At 35.6% G+C, this 18862-nt stretch overlaps 1 protein-coding gene and 1 long non-coding RNA gene across 2 annotated transcripts in view; both read right to left on the bottom strand.

The window, feature by feature from the left end:
- LOC125784791 (uncharacterized) overlaps positions 1–4688 on the bottom strand; it is an 83814-nt gene extending 79126 nt beyond the window's left edge. The window contains exon 1 of the long non-coding RNA XR_007427349.1: positions 4591–4688. This is a non-coding gene — a long non-coding RNA (uncharacterized LOC125784791). The remainder of the gene's footprint in view (positions 1–4590) is intronic.
- The window catches only part of kdm6bb (lysine (K)-specific demethylase 6B, b), a 79523-nt gene extending 61637 nt beyond the window's left edge, over positions 1–17886 (bottom strand). The window contains exons 1-2 of the mRNA XM_022667232.2: positions 17758–17886; positions 10146–10271 (exon numbers count right to left, since the gene is read on the bottom strand). The gene's annotated coding sequence lies outside the window, so the exon portion shown is untranslated. The remainder of the gene's footprint in view (positions 1–10145; positions 10272–17757) is intronic.
- Between the last annotated feature and the right edge of the window lie 976 nt (positions 17887–18862).

Genomic DNA, 18862 nt, shown 5'->3' with positions numbered 1-18862 from the left:
AGTAATACATGGAGAGCTTCGATTACAGTGCATTACCGGCTGATAATGGCACTCATAGATAATTCACCTTGCCTTGTCATGAGCATGCAGGCCAGTATTCAACCTCACTCACAAGATAGCACCTCACAACTTATGATAACCATTGCTGCTCCCTGTTTTCCGTGTGCCAAGTCTAAAACCTTAATTAACATTGAACACCGTTTTCTTTTTTTGGAACACCAGAACAAGAACACTTAAAGCAGCACTAGGTAGGATTTCCTTGATTTTTGATCTTTTTAAAAAAGTAAAACTACAGCTTGACACTCACTGCAGCGCTGCATTGAGGTGTAATAGGAGGAATAGCGGTGCTCTCGTGTCTGTGCCGGAGCTCCTCTGAGCTCAAATCAGACTCTGTAAGTTTTCCGAGGCGGCTGCAACCAACGCTCGAGAGAACTGCGACCTGCTTTCCGGCCTTTAGTTCTAATGAAACATTTATTACACTCTGCAACTGTAGGGGGAGCCCACGAGCACAAAATCTCAATCTTACCTAGTGGACCTTTAGGACAGCAATCCCGAACACCTTACACCATACCCTCGAGATGATGGGAGCAGACTGAAGGATTTACATGATTTTATTCCAACACTTTGGGCCCTATCTTATACCCAGTGCATGGTGAATATATCTACATTGATTTGTGTGGTGGTCGGTAAATTTCTGGAGTGTTGCTATGTTGGCAACAGAAACAACAGGTGCACCACTGACTAAAATCAACCTAGACAACAGTCAAGAAACAGATGTTCATTGCTATCTTGACAATGCTGGTGTGCAGCATGTTAATCCTCACTTGTGACACACACACAAGAACCCGTAGCAGAGCACACACCACAAACTTTTACATCAACAATAAACAGAATACTAAATAAAATAAGAGCAGGTCTGTTTTCTCTGTTGAGAAGCGCAGAAGCGCTGCGCTGTTAAAATACTAATCCACCAAAGTCAGAGCACTAGTACATGCATTTTGCAGGTTTAAGATGTTTAAGGCGCACTTTTCCGAACACAATATATTCTGCTGTGTTGTCATTCCAAGCTCCAATATCTGAGGTAAATTGAACGCAGCATGATACTGTGACAAACATGACAACTTTAGCCTAGCATGCTAGTTTAGCTACAGTGCTCATTCAAGCTTTCACGAATAACACTGTAAATATCAATTAATCTTGCTCTGGTTAACCAGTCTAACATTGGCTAACATAAAATAAATCTAGTATGCAGACTAATTCTAGTAAGCAGGTGTAATTTAGACTTTAATTAAGCTATTCGTGTAAAAGTAATCTTGCAATAAGTGATCTAGTTAAGTGTTGCTGAGTTTAAAACAATTGCTCTTGAGAAATAGGATGAAAGAGATTAAAATGGAGGTGTAACAGCAGAAGCCTGACCACCTAAACAGTTTTTAAACTAGTTAATCAAAAAAGAAACCTCTAACCTTTAACCTCATTAACCTCTAAACCAGGGGTCCTTAACCCCAAGAGGGCTCTGACATTGCCTGAGGGGTTGTGGGGGAGATGCTACATTGTGAATCTGATAACCGACAGACTATAATTACCATCTTTACTAAACTTTTATTTTACAAAAAAAAATTATTGAACTTTTGTTTACTATGCCCAGCTGCAGAGCGCAAACCCCACTTCTAACTTAACAATATACAGAATAAAGAATAAATTAACATTGCTGTTCCTTAAAAGAGCTACTGGCATACTTTAACAGCATGAACAAGCAGGTCAGTATCCTCAGTTGAGCGACACAAAGCTCCTCGCTGTTAAGATACTAATGCGCCAAAGTCAAAGCACACCTGTTTCTAAAAGGGAATGGCAGGTGACACACTGATTGGCCCAAAACATATCGAAACACATGAATTATTACGAAAATTGGTACATGCCTTTCGCGTGCTTACGATATCAAAGCCCACTGACACAACCTAAATCCAGCTGTGCAATCAGCAATTGAGCTCTACAGATTGCTAATATATATATATATATATATATATATATATATATATATATATATATATATATATATATATATATGTAATAGTCTTTATGCTCCTCTTTTCACCCATCTTTCCCTGATACTGGACAGTGAATTCTGACCTTATCTGAAGCCAGTGAGGCCTGTAGGTCCTCAGATGATTGTCTGGCTTCTTTTGTGAATTCATGGATAAATCCTTCTGGTTCTTTTGGAAGAATTTTGGCTATTCTGACACTTTTGGGAAGATTTGCTTTTGTTCCAAGTTTCCTCTATTAAGAGATAATTGCTCTCACTGTGGTTTACTGGAGTCCCAGAGCTCTGGAAATGGCATTGTAACCCGTTCTAGACCAAAACATTGGATAATTTTCTTTCTCTTCTGAAGTTTGTTCTGATAGTTGTAGAGTGTGCTCTGCTCATTGAGACATCTTAGCTCTACTTCAGATTGCAGGAAAAGTTCTTTTTAATGATGTTTATACTTAACAGGGCTGAAGTAACTGAGTCTGGGTGTGTCTGGCTTTACTGCAGTCATCAACTACATTTTGGGTCACTGGATGACTAATGAAAAGACTAAAGAAAACATCAGTCATTACCCTGCAAAGACTGCCAACCTTATAGGGTCACTATTTGTAAGACTGCATTTAATATATATATATTTTTTACATTATTTCCCATTATGCTCCTGATGAAAATACCTAAGAAACAGCTGAACATTAAAGCACAAACAGATGCTGCAGAATATTGACTTGACTTGAAGAACTCAACAGTTCTTACAAGATTGACCTTTTTAAAGATGGAAAGCCAATTTTCCTTCAAAAACAACACATTTTTAAATATATTTAGACTCTACTGGAGTTGTTGTTGTCTTGCAAAAATGCAAAAATGGAGGAAATCGGGTCAAAGCAACTAAATGTTCACAGTATTATATTGCCTATGTTATATTATATTTATATTGCCTAAAATAACATAGACATAAATATATATATATACACATAGACTCTGCATAGCGTAGCAGCCAACACCAGGAGGCAGGCTATGCAGAGTCCATGTATATATATGTCTATGTTATTTTCAGTTCAGTGATGGCGGCTAAATGTAGCTGAAGCTAGCGTTATGGGATGTAAACAGTGTTTTTTAATAAGCGTTTTGTGCACTTTTTAAGTTATTAATGCCTTGTTTTAAATGTCAGGGCTCTCCGGATTCTAGCAAGGAGATGTGGAGCTACTTTGAGCCTGAATAACGGTGGAAGAAGTGGAAGAAGTAGAATTTATCGGGGCACATTATGCCCTGTGTCACACAGTCTAAAGGGTGTTTGGACAAACTGTTAAAATTCTGAATCTCGGAACGCTGTGGGAGAACGGAGGTGTGCTATTCATCAAAGGTTAGTACTTTTTATGGTACCACTTTAAAATAAGACTACCTTTATAAAGGGTGTATACATGGTTTACAATGAGTTTATTAATGGTTACTAATTAGGTTGTAAATGCCTTTAAAATCATTAATAATCAGTTGTAACACATACGTAAAAAGGGCAACAATGATCTGTTGTTTGCCAAATAGTGAACTCACAGCCTATATCTATAGTGTTGCCATTTCTAATTATGTGTTATAACTGATTATTATTATTATTGATTTTTAAGGCATTTACAACCTAATTAGTAACTATTAATAAAGTAATTGTAAACCATTTATAAACCCTTTATTAAGGTAGTCTTATTTTAAAGTGGTACCCTTTTTATTATGTTTTACTACACCAAAAGTCCATTTTACACCAGCGTTCTCCTTTAAGAAAGATGGATGTAGAGGTTCTTTACCAATTTAAAGGTTCTTCACACTCTTCACATCTCAATTACAGAAATACTTCTTTATGGAACATTTCCAATGCTTTTCTACAGTACTGCTCCTACAGAACCTTTTAGCACCTTTATTTTCAAAAGTATACATTTAAGATGCCGTAAATATCTGATTTATACAAATGAATACATATAAATTCTATACTGCTGGAGTATGTGTGCGTGTGTGTGCGCGCATGTGTGTGTTTCTGGTTCGGCCATGTGGCTGAAACTCTCACAAAAGCCTCTCTGTGGTGGGTGAAATTGGTCTCCTGGGACTGCACATCTGGAGCACGGCTGGATGGGCTGCTCTGGTGAGCGCTACGACACATCTGGTGCTCCACATACACACACCATTTAAATACCTGGGCTGCTGAGAGTGCAATTTTAATCAGTTAACACTCGGGTCAGCAGGAGATGAGCTGCACTGTGTAAGATCCCCCAATTTTAGAATTCCTTAATGACTGTAAATCAGTGGTGTCCAAACTTTTTTTGTTGGGGGCCAGAAGGAGAAATATATTGGAAGTCACGGGCCACAGACTCAAATAATGAAATATACCACTTTAAATAATACTTTTTTCCTGATTATTTCATTTACACACCATTTTACTAACTATCTTTATCTTTGACAGTGTTGTGTAAACTAAGATTTTTCAAATTGATGTTTAATTTCATGATGTCTCTTAATATAAAACTGTTTAATTACGGCAACTTTTAGACTCTTTTGCCCCGTTTTTCTGTGCTAGAAATGCACACTCTCTCCGCTTTTAGACTCTTTGGCCCGTTTTTCTGTGCTAGAAATGCGCACTCTCTCTGCTTTTAGACTCTTTGGCCCGTTTTTCTACGCTAGAAATGCGCACTCTCTCCACTTTTAGACCCTTTGCCCTGTTTTTCTGCGCTAGAAATGCACACTCTCTCTGCTTTTAGACTCTTTGCCCCGTTTTTCTGCGCTAGAAATGCACACTCTCTCCTTTGGCCCGTTTCTGACACCTAGCGTTCCCAACTTTGAATCTCACATTATAAAAACCTGCTTAACAGCGGGCCAACTTTCATTCTATTTCTAAAATTTGAATTTCCAAAAAAAGAAACTGGCCGCAAATGGCCCGCGGGCCGTAGTTTGGACACCCCTGCTATAAATCTATACTTTGATTCCTGCACCTACTGTACATGAACAACTCATCTGTGAGCAGAGTGAGTGCTAACTTCACAACAAGGGGCACCCGCTGTAACAGTCTATAAACAGTGCGGCGAATTCATCCAAACAGTATTAATTCAGTACAGTTCTATCCTGCTTGGGGTAGACACACCAAAATATCTGTATGCCAAAATATTTAAAATAGGCTGTTCTGTCAAACATCAGGGGGATAAAATAAAAAGTGGTGTTTCCATTTATATAACATATAAGGGAATACATTATTAACACATACATACATTCTCTGCTCTGCATATATGAAGATATATGTTTATAACATATGTAATAACATAGAAAATGTGTATATGTACATACAGCTCTGGAAAAAAAATAAGAGACCACTTAAATATAATGAGTTTCTTTGATTTTAGCAAATTGAAAACCTCTGGAATATAATCAAGAGGAAGATGGATGATCACAAGCCATCAAACCAAGCTGAACTGCTTGAATTTTTGCACCAGGAGTAAAGGCATAAAATTATCCAAAAGCAGAGTGTAAGACTGGTGGAGGAGAACATGATGCCAAGATGCATAAAAACTGTGATTAAAAACCAGGGTTATTCCACCAAATACTGATTTCTGAACTATTAAAACTTTATGTATATGAACTTGTTTTCTTTGCATTATTTGAGGTCTGAAAGCTCTTTTTCTGAAAACCTCTTTTTTGTTATTCCAGCCATTTCTCATTTTCTGCAAATAAATGGAATTTGGGAGAAATGTTTATATAAATGTCCGTGGTTTATATAATAAAACAACAATGTTCATTTTACTCAAACATATATACATAGCAAAATCAGAGAAACTGATTCAGAAACTGTGGTCTTTAAATTGTTTTCAAAGCTGTATATTATAACTACATACAAGATTTATTTTCATATTTTTTATACATTGCTGTGAAAAAGTATTTAAACATTTTTCAGATTATCAAACAAATTTTAATAACAGATAAAAATATATAAAAGCAGTTTTTAAATGATATTTTCAATTATGAAGAAAAAACTAAACCAACCTGGTGGTATGTGAAACATTATTTGCCCTCTCCCATTAAAGAACTCTGATTAACCACCTTTTGTTTGGAAAGCTAAGCACTATTTCACTCACCACAATCAGGCCTGATTACTGTCAGACCTATAGAATAAAGAATTCACTTTAATAGAACCTTTCTGACAACATTAAGCAGCAAAGAGTGAGAGATATTATTCACAAATGGAGATAATATGGAACACTGGTGAACCTCCCCAGGAGTGACTGGCCCACTGAATTTACAACAAAAGGGCATGGACAACTCATCCAAGAGGTCACAAAAGAACCCAGAACAACATCTAAAGAACTGCAAATCTCCCCCACCTCAGTTAAGATCAGCGTTCTTGATTCAATGGAAAAGTTCAAAGGCAAAAAAGGCTGCTGACCAAAAAGACCATGATGGCCCATCTCAAATTTGCCAACAAACATCTTGATGATTCTCAGGACTTTGGGAAATATTCTGTGGGCTGCTGAGACAAAAGTGGAACTTTTTGGAAGGTGTGCATCCCGTTACATCTGGCATAAAACTAACACATAAATTTAGATAAAGCAGATCATAGTGAAAATACTGACAGTCAAACATGGTGGTAGTTTGATGGCCTGGTGCTGCTTTGGTGCAATATGACCTGAACAATTTACTGTAATTGATGGAACCATGAATTAGGTTTAGGGGCAAATTCTTTTTCACAAAAGGCCAGGTTGGTTTGGTTAGTTTTTCCCTTAATATGAAAATATCATTTAAAAACTGTTTTTTGTATTTAATCAGGTTATATTAGTCTGATAATAAAGTTTGTTTGATGAAAAAAAATCTGTAAGGGGGCAAATACTTCTTTAAGGCACTGAAAGTTGAATTATTATGTTAGAAATATATATTTATTCAGCAGTGGATATCTAGCACTATAATGCATTGCAGTCTTTTCCTTAAGGCTTTCTGCTACAGTAATTGTTGTTTTTGTTGTTACTGTCGTAATGTTGTTGTGGTATGACTCGTAGTAACTGCTGATTAAGTTTAGATGTGTGTGATGAGTGTGTTGCTGTTAAAGCATCATCAATTAGTTTACTGTGCAGTAGTAGCTCACTATCACCTACTATAACCTCCTCTCTGCTCTGTTCAGAATTAATGGTATGACTGATTTCAGGCACCCAGTGCTTGTTAGTGCTGTTAGTGTGAGACAGTACTGTAAATGAGTGCACATGCTGAAATACATGTTGTTCTCTTTATGTTTATGCCACATGGTATGCTTAATAAATGCATTTTGTAGAAGAGCATGTTTTTCAGTGGAAATGATATTTCAGTGTGTTTGATAGAAAATAATTGTATATAGAGCACACAAATAAAAATATGGTACGGGTTAGATATATGTGACATATATAGTGGCATGAAAAAGTATTTGCCCCCCTACAGATTAGTTTTATTTTTGCATTTTTGTCATATATAAACAAATTTCAAATACCTCAAATATAACCTGAGTAAATACAAAAATCTCCTTTTAAAGGATGAATTTATTAATTACGGGTAAAAATAAAAAAACATTCTAACCCTTCGTGAAAATTGTTTGCCCCATAAATTAACTGTGATCAAACACACTTTATGGAAAGCTGAGTTTAATCTCACTACCCAAAACCAGGCCTGATTACCGCCAGACCTGTAGAATCAAGAAATCACATAAATAGAAATTTTGAACACGATGCAGCTAAAAGGTCTCAAAAAGCAACCCATTTTCCCCCAATATAAACAAATTCAATAACAGATGAGAAAACAAAGTCATTGAGATCTGTCAGGAGTGGCCGGCCGACCGAAATTATCCAAAAGTATGGTGTCACATCATTTTCAAAAGTCGAGGGCGCAAAAATACCAGGTGGAAAAAATTAACCAGCATGTTTTAACATTTTGTGTGTATAAATTAACTTCTTGTGAGCACAAATGTGAAACTTGCGAGCAACAAAAAGGGAATTGTGTGCGTGCTGAAGAAAATGTTGCTCTCGAGCTTCATTTTTCTCCATTTTTCCTCGCACGCTGTGTGAATTACCTGTTGCAGCAGTTTGTGCTCGACTGAGTGTTTTGCGTTCGTGTTTTGAAAGGGGTGGTTTTGACAGTTTGGGGGCGGGGCCAGGGTCACCTCCCTCAGCGAAGGCTATTGGCTGATATCTCCAGGGTTTGTGACGGACCGCCTACCTCCACCTCTAGGCGAGAGCCAGTTGTTCCAGGCGAGAGCCGGTCGCTCCAGGCACTAAACCCGGGCAGACAGAGCCAGCGCGCCAAAGAGCGGGTTGTTTGGATGTTAGCATAGCCGGCTTGCTAACTCTCCTGCCGTCCTTTTTTTTCACACTCCTCCAGCTCGTGGAGGTAGGCGACCCGTCAAAAACCCTGGAGATATCAGCCAATAGCGTTCGCTGAGGGAGGTGACCCTGGCCCCGCCCCCAAACTGTCAAAACCACCCCTTTCAAAACACAATCGCAAAACACTCAGTCGAGCACAAACTGCTGCAGCAGGTAATTCACACAGCGCGCAAGGAAAAAAAGCACCCGAGAGGAGAAAAATGAAGCTCGAGAGCAACATTTTCTTCATCGCGCACACGATTCCCTTTTTTTTTTGCTCGCTAGTTTCACATTTGTGCTCACAAGAAGTTCATTTACACACAAAGTGTTAAAACACACTGGTTAATTTTTTTTCACCTGATATTTTTGCGCCCTCGACTTTTGACATTGATGTGACGCCATACAAAAGAGCATGGACAAATTATCCAGCATCTAAAGTACTCCAGGTCTCACTTGCTTCAGTTAAGGTCAGTGTTAATGATTCAGTAATAAGATAGAGACTGGTTCCAAGACTAAAAAAACACACTGCTTAACAAAAAGAACACAACGTCCCTTTTCACATTTGCCAAAAAACATCTTGATGATCCTCAGGACTTTGTGTAAATATTCTTTAGACTGACGTGACTAAAGTGGAAGTTTTTGGAAGTTGTGTGTCCCGTTACATCTGGCATAAAACTAACAAATAATTTCAGAAAACGAACACCATATTGAATGTAAAACATGGTGGTGGTAGTGTGATGGTCTGGGGCTGCTTTGCAGCTTTAGAGCCTGGACAACTTGCTGTAATTGGTGAAACCCGAAATTCTTTTTTTTTTACAAGACAATCCTGAAGGAGAATGTCCAGCCATCTTATTGTGACCTCAAGCTCAGGTGTACTTGGGTTCTGCAGCAGGACAACGATCAAAAGCACACAAACAAGTCCACCTCTGAATGACTTAAAAAAAAGTAAATGAAGGTTTTGTAGTGTCCTAGTCAAAGTCGGATTGAGATGCTGTGGATGATCTTAAACAGGAGGTTCATGCTGGAAAGCCCTCTAATGTGGCTGAATTAAAACTATTCTGTACAGAAGAGTGAAACAAAATTCCTCCAAAGAGAGTTTCTAAGACTCATTGCCAGTTATCCCCAGCGTCTGATTGCAGTTTTTGCCGTAAAGAGTGACACAACCGAGTTATTAGATTTAGGCTACAATTTTTTTTTTACACAGGGCTAGATTGGTAAGCATATTTTAGTTTTTTTCTATAATAAATAAAATTATCTTTTAAAATTTTTAAAAAGTTTTTTTATATTTACTCAGGTTATCTTTTTCTAAAGTTTATTTGATTATCAGACAAATATCAGTATGACAAAAAAGCGAAAACAATGCCTACTGTGAAGCTTTAAGTGTATTTTTGTATTATTGTTTTGCTTCATTTCATTATTTTTATGTACATTTTTTTGTTACATTATTATTATTTTTTAAGTAATTTAACTAAATAAAAATGTAACATTTATTTTGTTGCAGTAGAATATTCCTAAAAGTTTTGTCATATTGCGATGAATATCATTAACACATAAATACCCAGAAATATCAGGATATTATTTTAGGGCCATATCGCCCAGCTCTAGTATCTGTCTTGGTCAAGATGACCTTGCTGAACAAATGTCAAGCGCAGTAGTGGTGCTGCAAAATCATCAATACTTATCAATGCTATGCCTCCAACAATGGTCATAGCACAGAAAAAAAAACAGCATAAACCCCTGCAAGGGCTATTACTGGTCAGACTGACGTTTAAACCCACCTCACTCTGAAGCTGATAGGTTCTTTCAGCCATCTGTGCTCCTCGGGTCTTCTGCCCGGAAAAATCCAGCAGGCCGCACTGACCACAAAGGCACATGCCAGCATCTTTCCCTCGGTTCACCTCCATCTGCAGTAAAGCAATAAACTGTATGTAACATATACTAGATACATACTAAACACTAGATACGACACACACACAAACGCATAGTCCATAGTTTATCTCCATTTTTGCCATGAGCTCCAATTACCATATAGAAGCATTTTATATTTTTATGATTACAGATGGTAGTCCATCTGTTTCTCACCAATACACCATCATACACCATGTGCTGAGAATGACCCACCACCATTATTATACCTCTTATAATGCTCTGTGGTGGTCCTGCAGGGTCCTGACCATTAAAGAGCAGGGTAAAAGTAGGAAAATTAAGTATGCAGAGAAACAGCAGCACTACCCCCAGTAATGATCATAATATTCTAATATGACTGTGTAGTATGAATATATGTGTTTTGATAATGATTTATTAGTATTTTAATAATGTTTTATATTGTTGTTATTACTTTATTTAATACTTGCCTTATAATACTAAAGACCAAAACAATGTTAATGCCAAGACTTTATCAGGTTGATAAAGATGCTGGGAAAGCATCCGTACTTTCCTCCATGTTCATCTCTCAGCACATGCAATTATTTATATGCGCTATCTTATCTCCACATTCCTCAGAAATGATAAGAGCCTTCATAACTGCAGTCATACACTGCCATCTGCTGGGCTGCTTCCCACCATGCAGTGCAAGATTTTAAAATGGCATCCTCTGTTATGTGTATATAGTGCATGATTATATGTACACTGTGTTCCAAATTGTTATGCAAATAATATTTTCTCAGATTTTCCAAGATTACCTATATGAATTGCACTCATTGTAATTTTCCAGTCATTAACTATTAGAGTACAATTGAAAGGTTTTTGAAGAAACTGCCAATGATAACTGTATTTAAAAAAATAAATAAAACACTCAAAATGCACTCAAAATGCATGTTCCAAATTGTTATGCACAGCAGAGATTTTTAACCTTTTCATTTTTATAAAGAACAAAAAATTGTCATTTGTGAAATTATAAGCATTAGCAGGTTTATACAAACTGAAATTAAACAGCTTTCCAGTCAAAACTTTATTTTAGGTGATGTTACATTTGCACATAGGACCCCTTGTTCGAAAGGATCTTCTGAACTCTCTCGTCCAGTGAATTTGTCAGGTTTTGGATGGTATCTGTTTTAATTGTTTTGCATGAGGACAGAATACCCTCCCAGAGCTGTTGCTAAGATGTGAACTGCCTCCCGCCATCATAGACACTCCTTTTGATGATGCTCCAGAGGTTCTTAATAGGGTTGAGGTCAGGGGAGCATGGGGGCCACACCATAAGTTTGTCTCTTTTACGCCTATAGCAGCCAGAGATGCAGATGTGTTCTTTGCAGCATGAGACGGTGCATTATCATGCATGAAAATGATCTTGCACGGTTGCACGGTTCTTCTTCTTCTTGAACCACGGCAGGAAGTGCTGTTTGAGAAACTCCACATACATTATGGAGGTCATCTTTACCCCTTCAGAGATCCTAAAGGAGCCGACAATCTTTCTCCCCATGATTCCAGCCCAAAACAGTTTGCATGGGGTTGCATGTCCATCAACCAGCCATCCACCACTTCATCCATCTGGACCATCGAGCTTTGCACGGCACTCAAAAAAAAAACAGTTTTTAAGTCAGTCTTCATGTATTGTTTGGCCCACTGGAGCCGTTTCTGCTTGTGTGCAGTGGATAGAGGAGGTCGACAGGATGGAAGGACCCTGCATCTAGTTGTTCGGGGGACGTTGGAGGCACCAGCAGCTTCTAAAACTTGTCTGCTGCTATGACAAGACATTTTTTGCAGCTGCTCTTTTAAACTGATGTAATTGCCTGTTGGAAAGAGTCCTCAATTTTCCCTTATCAGCACGCACACGTGTGTGCTCTGAATCAGCTACATACTTCTTGATACAATGTTGATTGTAGTCATGCCTTAACCTAAACACTCCACAATTTGTTGTCTCTCAGCAGCCGACACATCCTTTTCTTTCCCATTTTGGCTGAAAATGTAGGCTGCTTAATAATGTGGGACATCGTTCTTACGTAGTCTTGCCTTTAATTGGGCACACCTGCCAAACTAATTAGCACAGGTGTCTGCAATTGCTTTCAGTGATATAAAGAGCCCTGACACACATCACCATCATTGAGTTTAACACACAAACAAAAAAAATCGTATCTTGTCACTCCTAAATACTTTTTGCATAACAATTTGGAACACAGTGTATACAAGTGTATAACATAAGGTTACAGTAAAAAGGTAATTAACATGCATAAATGATTGCACGTGTACGATAATATAATATGTAGGATATTTTATCATGTGTATGGTGTGTATGATCATGTGCATAGGATGTATTGTAATGTGTATGACATTTACAACAACTTGTACAGTAAGTATGATAAGTGTGTAGTATTACAATTAGTTTACAATTATAATGCATGTATAATATGTCAAATGAAGTGTGTCATGTACAAAACAGTGGCGTAAAAAAAATTAGCCCCCCTACAGATTTATTTTGTGTTGACTTTTTTGTCATACTGATATTTTTTTTCAATTGTCAAACAAACTTTAATATCAGACAGAGATAACCTGAGTAAATATAAAAAACACTTTAAATAATATTTTCATTTTTTAAAGGGAAAAAATCCAAATCAATCTAGCCCTGTGTGAAAAAGTGTTTGCACGGCAACAACTGCAAACAAGCTTAACCGATAACTGGTAATGAGTCTTTTCACATCTCTGTGGAGAAATTTTGTTCCACACTTCTATACAGAATTGTTTTAATTCAGACACATTGGAGGGTTTTCGAGCATATAGGTACTGTGACTAACTTTGACTAGGCCACTCCAAAACCTTAATTTTGTTCTTTTAAGAGGTGGACTTGTTTGTGTGCTTTGGATCATTGTCCTGTTGCAGAACCCAAGTACACCTGAGCTTGAGGTCTTTACTCGGGTTATATCTGTCTGATATTATTATAAGTTTGTTTGATAATCTGAAAAATTAGTCCTTCCAAACGGACTTGCACTACACAACACCTGCACTACTGATATACTTGCACTGTCAATATGCACTTTAATTCCACTTAATTAAACTGTGAACTTTAAGGACTTACGCACCCATTCACTTTACCAGCCTTAAGCTATATACCATATACCCTATTTGCACTACTGTTATTTACTATTTTTACTGTCATTCCATCTCAATCACCATCAATATTGCACTATTGTCTTACGTATGTTTATTGTGTCTTGCTGTATTGAACATATAGTGTCTCCCACTCTTTTATATTATAATTATATATCTATTTTTACTTATTTACTTATATTTATATATCTATTCCTCCCCCATACCACTGCACCTTGTTTTTGTCTCATGTATGTCTATTTGTGTCCCTGCTGTATTGTACACATAGTGTCTCCCATTCTCCTTTATTATATCTATTATCTGTACTTGCTGTAAAATTGGGAAGGAGAGTAACGTAATTTCAATTCTCTGTATGTCCTGTACATATGCAGTATTGACAATAAAACTACTTGACCTGACTTAAATAAGGGGGAAAATACTTTTTTACATCACTGTATAGTGTGTATGATCCTTTTATTGCATGTATGATGTATCTGGTGTCTGTGATGTGTATATCATGAATTATGATGTGTATTTCATGTGGGATAATGTGTACAGCATATGTGGTAGTTTTATATACAACGATAATGTGTTTAGTTTTCCTGTTATACAGATGTATGTGAATAATATGTAGAGTAACATATAGCAGTATGTATATTGTGTATGTTATGTATTGTTTATTTGTAGGGATGTACCGAAATAAAATGTTTTGGTTGAAACCAAACAAAATGAACCATTTGGTCGAAGTTACATGAGCTGAACTTTCAATTGTAAATCTACAATGTGCATATTTATTAAACCTTTAACATTTTAATATATCCCTACATACCTACACTGAAAAAAAATATGATTAAAATTTATTTTAAAACGTTTCGCAACTTTCTGCATTTGCTTTTTTGAGTAAATTTAATTTCAGATTAATTTAAGTAACTTCAACTCGGTTTCAAGACTTACATTTTACATAGAGTAAATAAGTGAACTGTACTTCAGTCAGTACTTTCTTTTAGTAAACTTTACTTCATTTATTTTTGCTCAATCAATCCTTTCTTTTAGTAAACTTTACTTAAGTTCTGCATTATTTCATTACATTATTTATTTTATACAATATTACTCAAATAATTTATGATACATAATATATTAAAAATACTGAAATTTAAATATTTTTAGTTAAAAAGCACATATTACACATATTATCTCAACACATGGATGGCATGTAAATATATTATTTATACTAGTATACTAAAAATAACGTATTACATGCCATCCATGTGTTGAGACAATGAGATTTGGTACGTTTACACAATAAGTCTTTGAGATTATGTAACTATTTGAATGTGTGTTTTAACTAAAAATATTTAGATTCCAGTAATATTGTATGCAGAAATTAAGTAAAAAGTACTGACTGAAGTTCAGTTCACTTATTTACTCTATGTAACATTAAAGTCTTGAAGTTTGAAGTTGAAGTTACTTAAATTTATCTGAAACTAAATTTACTTAAAAAAAGCAAGTGCAGAAAGTTGCAAAAACATTTTAAAGTAAATTTTACTCATCATTGTTTTCAGTGTACAAAGCATTTAATGCATTTATCTCAGAAATACTAATATTTTCATAAGCATATTTCAGCAGTCCTATTCTAGTGACACATTTAGCTAGCTAATTAGCTACCTCAGCAGAATTATCAAATTATATATGTAGGTTAACTCATTAGTGCAACCTCATTCATAAAGTTATAATAACTTAATAATGAACTTACTTAGCTCATCATAAACATAACCTACATCAGCTGTGCAATTCTAGCTTAGCTCTCTCTCTCTCTCTCTCTCTCTCTCTCTCTCGTTCCTCTCTCTGCTTCGCACGCATATTGTGTGTGTGTGCAAATACCTCTTTAAGTTAGTTTTCCTAAATAAACTCCTAACGACACACAGCATACTGCAGTCCAAATCCAAATGGCGTGTTTTAACCGGCAACCACTACTAAGCGTTCGCGTGGTGTCTGTCCCAATTAGCATGCTACACCCTATTTCTTGTATGAAGTGTACACTGTACACAAGTGTACAGTGTACACATCCTGAGTAATAGTGTGGATATTTTAGTGTCTGAAGTGTTGATATAGAAATTGGGACAGTTCCCATCACATATTTCAATTCCATTTCAAGTCCCTTCATTACCATCTGTCATATAAAACAGTATCTCTCAGCATTGATCCTGAATAAAATACTCCTAAATAGGCAAATACCAGTATTTATGAATTTATTAATGTTGGTTTTATAGAATGTGACAACTTGTCAAATTTTGGGGGCGAGTCTTAGGAAGTTGAGTGTCAATGTTTTAACAAAAATATCAATATTTTTTTTCACCCAAATGTATAATATGTATTGTAGTGTGTATATTGTAAATTAATGTGTATAGTTTAAATGTGTATAGTTTATATGGTAAAATATAACACTATAGTTATATGATAATGTATAAGGTAATGTGTATAGTGTATATGATAATGTGTAATGTGTAAATGATAATGTGTATAGCTCATATGGTAATGTACAGTTTATATGATATGTGTATAATGTATTTGATCATGTTTATAGTTTATATGTTAATACATAACACTATAGTTATATAAAAGTGTATATAATGTGTATAGCTCATATGGTAATGTACAGTTTATATGATATGTGTATAGTGTATATGATAATGTGTATATGTTATTAGATAATGTGTATAGTGTATATGATAATGTGTATAGGTTATTAGATAATGTGTATAGTGTATATAATATTATATATAAGATAATGTGTATAGTGTTTAAGATAATGTGTATAGTGTATATGATAATGTGTTAAGTATATATGATAATGTGTAAAGTGTATATGGTAATGTATTTAGTGTATATGATAATGTGTATAGCTTAAATGGTAAAATGTAACACTATAGTTATATGATAATGTATAAGGTAATGTGTATAGTGTGTATGATAATGTTTATAGCTTATATGGTAATATATAACACTGTAGTTATATAAAAGTGTATATAAAAATGTGCATAGTGTGTATGATAATGTGTAATGTGTAAATGATATGTGTATAGTGTATATGATAATGTGTATAGGTTATTAGATAATGTGTATAGTGTATATAATATTATATATAAGATAATGTGTACAGTGTATAAGATGTGTATAGTGTATAAGATAATGTGTATAGTGTATAAGATAATGTGTATAGTGTATATGATAATGTGTATAGTGTATAAGATGTGTATAGTGTATAAGATAATGTGTATAGTGTATAAGATGTGTATAGTGTATAAGATAATGTGTATAGTGTATAAGATGTGTATAGTGTATAAGATAATGTGTATAGTGTATAAGATGTGTATAGTGTATAAGATAATGTGTATAGTGTATATGATAATGTGTAAAGTGTATATGATAATGTATTTAGTGTATTTGATCCTGTGTATAGCTTAAATGGTAATATGTAACACTATAGTTATATGATAATGTATAAGATAATGTGTATAGTGTATATGATAATGTTCATAGCTTATATGGTAATATATAACACTATAGTTATATGAAAGTGTATATAATAATGTGCATAGTGTATATGATAATGTGTAATGTGTAAATGATAATGTGTATAGCTTATACGGTAATGTGTAGTGTATATGATATGTGTATGGTGTATTTGATCATGTGTATAGCTTAAATGGTAATATGTAACACTATAGTTATATGAGAATGTATAAGGTAATGTGTATAGAGTATATGATCATGTTTATAGCTTAAATGGTAATATATAACACTATATGAAAGTATATATGATAATGTGTAAAGTGTATATGGTAATATGTAACACTATAGTTATATGAAAGTGTATATGATAATATATAGTGTATATGATAATATATATAATGTATATGATAATGTGGATAGTGTATATGATGTGTATAGAGTTAAGTGTATATGATAATGTGGATAGTATATATAATAACATGTACAGTGTATATGATAATAAAACTGGAGGGAAACACATTTAGATCAAATCTAAAAGTTAATTGCGTTGCGTATTTCCGGTCATTAGGATTGAGGTAATTTAAAAGGTGCGTATCAGTCTCACATGAATGAGTCACACTTTACATCAACACAACTAGTGCTAAACACACTGCACACTGTTATTCTATAACACAGGATAATTCTCTAATTAACACCTATAGATAAATATATAATATAATCCATGCAGTGAATCTGAGGAGCACTGCGCAGCCTGCGCTTCATCTCTGAGTTACATAATACGCTCAGTTTTGCAGCGTCGGAACTGAAGCTAATATCAGAGCACAGTCAGTAAACCAGCATCTTACAGCCACTCACCTCACTGAAGCTGCCAGTCCTGCCAGTCCTGCCCTCAGAACCTGCCACCCTGCCCCTTAGCTCACCTGTCCCCATATTCACCTCACCGCGCGCGTGGACGCAGCTGGTAAACAACACTCCGTCACTTTTCCCTGGCTGGAGGTGGGAGGGGGAGGGATTTGGGATTTTGACTAACTGCGTGACTCACTTCTGAAGAGCACGAGCGCGGTGACGTCAGCTCACACTGTGCCCACGCGGTGTGTGAATGATGGAGAGGGGTAAAGATGATGATGTTTAACTCTCATTATTAATCTCTCTTTATTTTACCTTTAATTTACTGAGCCGAGCTGCAGGACAGACTGAGGATAATCTGAGTTCCTCTACTGAGGGTTCAGCAGATACAGGGGGCGCCAGCCAGCTGCACTACAGCTCTGACTGGCTGCGTCCCAAATCAACATTTTGTACCTTTGGGACATTCCAGGATTTTGGTACATTTCCTGTCCCACCACTTAAATTTCAAATGTACATATCCAAAATATCTAAATGACTATTTTTTTGTGAAAAATGTACTTGTTATAAGACAAACTGTAAAATATGGTGGAAAAATAAGCTCCTTAGATATTATTCAAAAGACCGAAAAGACCTTTGGATCACCTCAAAAAATGGCAGTTTTCTCTTGTCCCACGCATTGGGTAACCAAATCCTTTGGCAAACTTAACAATTAAAATAAGCTCTAAATAAATGACTTCCTCTTGTATATTGTTGATTTGCATCTCCTTTACTTATGAAAACAACTTCTTTGGTCTACATTGTATTGCATGTTACAGTTTTTTATGCTATTAAGTTGTGTCCCACAACATGCGCTCAACCCTGTTACCATAAGGAATTTTACCTGCAGAGAAAGAGTTAAAAATAATTGTCTACTGGCACAAAGGAAGTTACATCACAAGGACATTTTCTGCCCACATGGCAAGACCAAGAGTAAGTGCTCTAACAATTTTCAAGTTTTTTTTCCAAATATGTCCAAGTTCCAAATATGTCCAAATTGTCCAAGTTGTGTGTGTCACTCAGTGAACGCAACCTTGTTACTCATTGTAAGACTAATAATGAGTAGTCAAATTTTTCT

The sequence above is a fragment of the Astyanax mexicanus genome, chromosome 20, assembly GCF_023375975.1.
Source record: "Astyanax mexicanus isolate ESR-SI-001 chromosome 20, AstMex3_surface, whole genome shotgun sequence".
NCBI lineage: Eukaryota > Metazoa > Chordata > Actinopteri > Characiformes > Acestrorhamphidae > Astyanax > Astyanax mexicanus.
This window is presented reverse-complemented; position numbering and strand designations above follow the sequence as displayed.